The sequence below is a fragment of the Schistocerca nitens genome, chromosome 1 (genome assembly GCF_023898315.1).
Source record: "Schistocerca nitens isolate TAMUIC-IGC-003100 chromosome 1, iqSchNite1.1, whole genome shotgun sequence".
NCBI lineage: Eukaryota > Metazoa > Arthropoda > Insecta > Orthoptera > Acrididae > Schistocerca > Schistocerca nitens.
In genome coordinates, this window is record NC_064614.1 from 879,714,286 (window position 1) to 879,720,805 (window position 6,520).

At 42.8% G+C, this 6,520-nt stretch overlaps 1 non-coding gene across 1 annotated transcript; it reads right to left on the minus strand.

Moving 5' to 3' along the window:
- Nucleotides 1-3,115: 3,115 nt before the first annotated feature.
- Trnaa-cgc (transfer RNA alanine (anticodon CGC)) lies at nucleotides 3,116-3,190 on the minus strand. The gene has a single exon. It is a non-coding gene; the product is annotated as a tRNA-Ala (tRNA).
- Between the last annotated feature and the right edge of the window lie 3,330 nt (nucleotides 3,191-6,520).

Below are 6,520 nucleotides of genomic sequence, written 5' to 3' on the forward strand. Positions count from 1 at the left end.
CACGGGTGTGTGTGTTGTTCTTAGCATAAGTTAATTTAAGTTAGTTTAGGTAGTGTGTAAGTCAAGGAACCGATGACTTCAGCAGTTTGGTCCATAAGGAACTCACACACATTTGAACATTTTGAACAGAGTCGTGCCGACCGAAAAATGGCGCACCGCAGTACTAAATGAAATGTCGCGCTGCAGCGGATACTCCCGAGTAGGACCGAGCAAAGCCGAGGTAGGCCACGCCTTGGCCCGCACACGGGGCACGCGTGAAGTTTGGCACACCGTGGTCGATCCTCCTCTAGACGGGCAAAACAGGACGTCAGAATTACAGTGAAGTAAGGGACGTGTTTCCGAATACTGAACGCGGACGTGCTGTGCTACTTGAGTCTATGATCAGAGGAAATCGCTTTACAATTGCAGACAGGGGCGCATGCAATCGAGATGAAGCAGATATATTCCACCACCAACGTTACAATTATTATTATGGAAAACAAACACTGATGGAAACATCACATTGCTGGTATTCGCACATATAAAATGATCTGAGGAATTGCAGAGCCAAATACAAGACCATATATAAAAGATGCAACAAAAAGTGGCAATTAAAGACATTAAGAAGAGATCACGTATATTAGCAATAAGTAATGTTTTTAAGCATCAGGATAAGAAAAAAATACTGCGTTTCTGGTGGAGACAGATACGTTTCAGGGAGAAATAAAGTATGAAACAGTGCTGTAAATTAATATGTAGGTATAACTGAATTCAGATATGCAAATAACTTTGATAAAGCACGCAGTCCAGCTCGCACGGCAACGAAAGAATTATGAAGCACAGGAAACTAAGGAAATATGACTCAGTGAACAATATGCAGGTATTGAAAAGAAAATGACTGGAACTCGCTCAACGTACAGAAAGTGAAGGTGTGTAAAAAAAATGCTCTCAGAATTTAGGTGGCAATGCATTTCATTCAATTCAGTCTTATCGATTCCATCCATCTCATGGCAGTGAAATGAATCCAGTTGCTATATATCTGGTACATGTCCCTTGCGGTAAGTGAAGTCGTGATCCTCCATAATATTCGTTCCAATTTCTGAACCGAGGACAGCCTGTGTCTGCTCGGAAGTAATAGGTGGAAACACCAGTGGATGTGACAGATTGCAGCCCTTGAGGCGCGCTCATATATTCCAATAATTAATGCGAAATCGGGGCTCCAATCGTGGTCCGTCACAGCTATTCATCAGCGACGACATATTCACCGTGCCTGCTGAAGCACCACTCCAGCAGAAACTTCCGCTAGCCGTGAATTGCGCGGCTCTTTAACATTCATCAATGATCGATCACTAATATGTGGTTGGTGTTCTTTCCATAACACAAAATATTTCTAAAAACATGTTTGCTCAATATTTAGAAGACAGGAGGAAATGGGCTGCCCAAGAATGTTGTACTACTATGTGTCGTATTACTGGAGATTCCGATACGTGACGCTGTAGAGTCCTACAACAATGAGTACCAAAGTTATTACGAAAGGGTGAGCTCATATTCCGTATGTGCTGGCGATTTCTTGGATGTTAGCTTAGATCCAATTCTAGGCAGATTACAAAGCAGCCAGGAATTCTCTGGAGTTGTAGCGTACGCTGATGATTGGTCAGTTCTACAGCTTACCATAAGCCAAGGTTCGCTACAAAATAACTGTGGCCAACATCAAACTTTCAGGTATAAGTCAAGGTAGTACCATAAAATCACTTCACACACACATATTCAGTAATCTGTGGTGAATGATTGACTCCAGATGAAATATTTGTCTACAACGTGGTCTGCCGACCCTAAATAACTGTCCAGAGCCCTTTCTGCTCTGTTTATCACAATCTTGGAAAATACTTTACATGCAACTGGTAGCAAAGATACTCCTCTGCAGTTGTTAACATTCTGTTTCTTGCCTTTCTTAAGTGGCGGGTGTATCAAGCTACTTTGCTTACTCCTGAGATTTTTTTCTGTTTTCCTGATTACCTCAAACATTAATCTTAGCTCGTCTTTTATTGTTTATAGAGAACATTTTCAACGTTCTGTTGCAATAAAGCCTTCTCCACTAATTTTATACTTTTTTGATTACTTCTTCAGTTTCTTTGATAGTCTGAAATAAGCCTTCTTGTAGATTTTCCGTGTATATACGAATTCCAGCTTATGGATGAATAGGTACCAAAGAAAGAAAATAACATTTACATGATGTGGCAAGCCTTTCCTGTTTCAAACTGCGCCACAGGGTGCGAGGCAGACCTGATCAGTAAGCTACTAGCGCACAAGCGTCACTCAACGTCTATCGCAGACGCTCAGCCGTGAGAACTGACTGTTCCAGATCGGTTGGCTGTGCGGATGTACTGAAACCAGGTGTGCGTAAAGCGCGAATTCAGCCGACGTTCCGGACTTTATACAGAATGACCACCCTCTGTTCATTCCTTAATTAAATGTCACAGGTGAGATCCGCTATTTGCAACTACTACAGGAATATCTTCGGATGTGAAGCAGCACAGTTGAAGAGACATCGCTTTGAGCGCTAACTAATTGAATAATTTCTCGTTGAAAAATCATATCCTCTCACCATGAATCCAGTGCTCCTTATCTTAGCACTTACCGAGGTGCCACTGAAGTAAGGTCAACGTCCTTGCCACTGTGGCAACTCTGGTTCCCGCGAGATCACCGAAGTTAAGCGGTGTCGGGTTTGGCTGGTTCTTGGATGGGTGACGGTCTAGGTCTGCCGAGCGCTGTTGGCAAGCAGGGCCAATTGAGAAGCTCCTTGACTGACAAGAAGCGGCTCTAGTCACGAACACTGACAACGCCCGGGAGAGCGGTTTGCTGACCACACGCCCCTCCATATCCGCAACCAGTGACGTATAGCGGCTGAGGATGACGCGGTAGTAGGCCGATACCGTTAGGTCCGAGGTCTGTTCAGCCGAATTTTGGTGGTGGTGGTTAGTGTTTAACGTCCCGTCGACTACGAGGTCATTAGAGACGGAGCGCAAGCTCGGGTTAGGGAAGGATTGAGAAGGAAATCGGCCGTGCCCTTTCAAAGGAACCATCCCGGCATTCGCCTGAAACGATTTAGGGAAATCACGGAAAACCTAAATCAGGATGGCTGGAGACGGGATTGAACCGTCGTCCTCCCGAATGCGAGTCCAGTGTGCTACCACTGCGCCACCTCTCAGCCGAATTTTATTGAAAGTCAAGCAGGACAACGAGGGCACTGCAATGTTGAATCGGAAAGCCACTATTATTGGCAGGGTCATTGGCACAACTAATACACTGAATCTTATGCAAAGAGGATTAAGAGACTGGCACAGAAACGAAGAAGTTGTATTGGGCGAAACAGGTTACCCACTGTTCCAGCATAAATTTAAGAGGTCTTATACAGCTTAAATATCAAACAAGCCACCCCTTAAAGGGAATAGAAGACGACCTAGCATTCTAAGCAGCCGTCCACGGAAATAAATACGACAATGTTCTCTTAAGAAACAGCGAATCTCGACTTTTTAAGAGTTTTTGGATTTATTTAGAGGCAGATGCGTAGGTTTAAGTATTAATATTTCGTTGATGTATAACAAGATGTTGGCGACGTGGACGGAAGGTGCAAGTGGTATCTGTGGAAACGAGGGCAGAATAGGTAGCCAATAAAATGACATTGTGATTGACTCAGTAGTTGCTTGTATGCAGTAGTTCCTCGTGCTTAGCAGTTCCCATCTACGACAGTACACCAATCAGACGCTTCTACTGGACACTGTTGGTGCACAAATCTGATCAAGAAAACACTACCTGTTGTGTAGTTGTGGTATGTGATGTGACAAGGACAGGAGTGGACGATTTTAATCTAAGACGAGGCTAAATAGTCCAATGTTGTGTGTCAAGAACCTAATGATGAGTGTATAGTTGTAAAACAACGTAGGCTACCTTAGAATTTCGTAACCGAGCGTTGTGTGTGATAGTTTCCTTAGTAGCTTTGGTCAGTTAAGACCGTAACAACGTTACCTTACGTTATGTGTGTTGCATACGTGTCGGGTGTTAGCTTATTTCGATAGCCTTGCTTGCGGATACGATAAGAGTCCTTCCAGATACCCACAGAAACGGGAAGCAGCGAACCATCTAGACTTTGAGTGAGGATATATAAAGCGCCTCGTAGCAAACGGAACATTTTTGTTCTACGTAGTTAGACTCCTGTCTGTTACTTAAAAAATAAACAGTACATATAGCAAAATTGAAATTGTCGATGTTTAACTCAGATTTATTCGGAAAAGTGTTTATTTTTTTAACGTGAAACATAGGGATGTTGTAGAAAAAAATTTAAAAAATGCAGATTGAACATGTACCACCAGAGAACACAATTTTCTAAAAAAAAGGTAAAACTAAAAAAAACACGAAACAAAAATATATCAACCGTCGCTGCAATACTTCATCGAGAGTATATAAAACATGTTTCTGTTATTGCTAAACAACTTTCATACTTATCAGTAATAAAAGAAAACTCTTGCATTTGATCTTTATAAGGAACATTCTACTGAGTGCAAAATAACGGCAATAATTATGCTTATATTCTTGTGTCTGTGCATGCATCAAAGGTAATTGCTCCGGTTACATAAAAGCGCAGAAGTTAAGCAAGCAGCTAATTTTTATTACTTATAAATGCAATTTACATTTTGTAAATATATAAAATACACAAGTAAGTGCGATTCTAATTATGTATAAAACGAACAAACAATAAACAAAAAACGAAGAGAAGTCGTCGTCTCCCAGTACGTCTCTCACACATTTATTTATCGGCTGGAACTATAAGGTTCCAGAGACCTTATACATCTACATCTACATCTACATTTATACTCCGCAAGCCACCTAACGGTGTGTGGCGGAGGGCACTTTACGTGCCACTGTCATTACCTCCCTTTCCTGTTCCAGTCGCGTATGGTTCGCGGGAAGAACGACTGTCTGAAAGCCTCCGTGCGCGCTCGAATCTCTCTAATTTTACATTCGTGATCTCCTCGGGAGGTATAAGTAGGGGGAAGCAATATATTCGATACCTCATCCAGAAAAGCACCCTCTCGAAACGTGGCGAGCAAGCTACACCGCGATGCAGAGTGCCTCTCTTGCAGAGTCTGCCACTTGAGTTTATTAAACATCCCCGTAACGCTATCACGGTTACCAAATAACCCTGTGACGAAACGCGCCGCTCTTCTTTGGATCTTCTCTATCTCCTCCGTCAACCCGATCTGGTACGGATCCCACACTGATGAGCAATACTCAAGTATAGGTCGAACGAGTGTTTTGTACTACATTTTCTAAGGACTCTCCCAATGAATCTCAACCTGGTACCCGCCTTGCCACAAATAATTTTATATGATCATTCCACTTCAAATCGTTCCGCACGCATACTCCCAGATATTTTACAGAAGTAACTGCTACCAGTGTTTGTTCCGTTATCATATAATCATACAATAAAGGATCCTTCTTTCTATGTATTCGCAATACATTACATTTGTCTATGTTAAGGGACAGTTGCCACTCCCTGCACCAAGTGCCTATCCGCTGCAGATCTTCCTGCATTTCGCTACAATTTTCTAATGTTGCAACTTCTCTGTACACTACAGCATCATCCGCGAAAAGCCGCATGGAACTTCCGACACTATCTACTAGGTCATTTATATATATTGTGAAAAGCAATGGTCCCATGACACTCCCCTGTGGCACGCCGGAGGTTACTTTAACGTCTGTAGACGTCTCTCCATTGATAACAACATGCTGTGTTCTGTTTGCTAAAAACTCTTCAATCCAGCCACACAGCTGGTGTGATATTCCGTAGGCTCTTACTTTGTTTATCAGGCGACAGTGCGGAGCTGTATCGAACGCCTTCCGGAAGTCAAGGAAAATAGCATCTACTTGGGAGCCTGTATCTAATATTTTCTGGGTCTCATGAACAAATAAAGCGAGTTGTGTCTCACACGATCGTTGTTTCCGGAATCCATGTTTACATAGTAGATTCTGGGTTTCCAAAAACGACATGATACTCGAGCAAAAAACATGTTCTAAAATTCTGCAACAGATCGACGTCAGAGATATAGGTCTATAGTTTTGCGCGTCTGCTCGACGACCCTTCTTGAAGACTGGGACTATCTGTGCTCTTTTCCAATCACTTGGAACCCTCCGTTCCTCTAGAGACTTGCGTACACGGCTGTTAGAAGGGGGCAAGTTCTTTCGCGTACCCTGTGTAGAATCGAATTGGTATCCCGTCAGGTCCAGTGGACTTTCCTCTGTTGAGTGATTCCAGTTGCTTTTCTATTACTTGGACACTTATTTCGATGTCAACCATTTTTTCGTTTGTGCGAGGATTTAGAGAAGGAACTGCAGTGCGGTCTTCCTCTGTGAAACAGCTTTGGAAAAAGGTGTTTAGTATTTCAGCTTTACGCGTGTCATCCTCTGTTTCAATGCCATCATCATCCCGGAGTGTCTGGATATGCTGTTTCGAGCCACTTACTGATTTAACGTAAGACCAGAA